The sequence below is a fragment of the Centruroides sculpturatus genome, unplaced genomic scaffold (assembly GCF_000671375.1).
Source record: "Centruroides sculpturatus isolate CEXI.00-Female unplaced genomic scaffold, Cexi_2.0 scaffold1724, whole genome shotgun sequence".
NCBI lineage: Eukaryota > Metazoa > Arthropoda > Arachnida > Scorpiones > Buthidae > Centruroides > Centruroides sculpturatus.
Window position 1 is genome coordinate 33,647 of NW_019386173.1, and position 493 is coordinate 34,139.

Sequence of the window (493 nt, forward strand, 5' to 3'; positions counted from 1 at the left end):
CTCTCTGGTAGAGAATTAAGTGCTTTGAATGATGCGCTTAAAGTACTAAAACCTTTTTATAAAGTAACTAATGAAATTTCAGCAGAAACTCACACTACCATCAGTAAAATTATCCCATTTTTACGGTTAATGTTTAATGCACTTTGCAAGGTTTCTACAGAAACAAATGTGGGAAAGAAGTTGCTGGAAAAATGTTTTAGTAATCTTGATTTCCGTTTTAAATCCACTGAGACGAAGTTAGTATATAGTGTTTCCACATTACTAGACCCAAGGTTCAAAAAGCTAGATTTTAAAAGTCCAGCATGTTGTGCAAATGCAATTAAATGTGTAAATGCAGAACTTTGTAAATTTCCCTCTGCTGAGGCTCAAATAAGTTTTCACAATAATGCAGAAAATAAACTTGAAGATGATGACCTTTGGTCATCCAGAAAAATTGATATTAAGATAGAAATGTTAACACAAATGCAACTTTAAATTCAAATTTTAAAACTTT